The 247-nt window shown below is 53.0% G+C and overlaps 1 protein-coding gene across 2 annotated transcripts in view; it reads right to left on the minus strand.

Moving 5' to 3' along the window:
* The window catches only part of UBA3 (ubiquitin like modifier activating enzyme 3), a 34231-nt gene that overhangs the window by 33046 nt on the left and 938 nt on the right, over positions 1–247 (minus strand). The window lies entirely within an intron of this gene.

Consider the following 247-nt stretch of genomic DNA (forward strand, 5'->3'; position numbering starts at 1 on the left):
GGTATTCTGATCATGGTGTCAATGTATGAGGACTGAATGCAGTGGGGACAGTGGCGTCAAAAGGTGGGTGCAGCCCGCACACCGGGTGACACTATTGGAGAGGTGATACCAAAATGACTGACAACAGGTGGCGGGATGCCCCTGAGTGGGGAAGCTAGACATTCTGTCACCCAGAGCAAAGACTCAAAGACTAACCGCTCCAAGGTAGAAGTTCTCCATCCTCCCACCCCTTTTAAAGTGCCACCCG

This window comes from Nanorana parkeri, unplaced genomic scaffold, assembly GCF_000935625.1.
Source record: "Nanorana parkeri isolate BGI_ZX_2015 unplaced genomic scaffold, ASM93562v1 scaffold196, whole genome shotgun sequence".
Lineage (NCBI taxonomy): Eukaryota > Metazoa > Chordata > Amphibia > Anura > Dicroglossidae > Nanorana > Nanorana parkeri.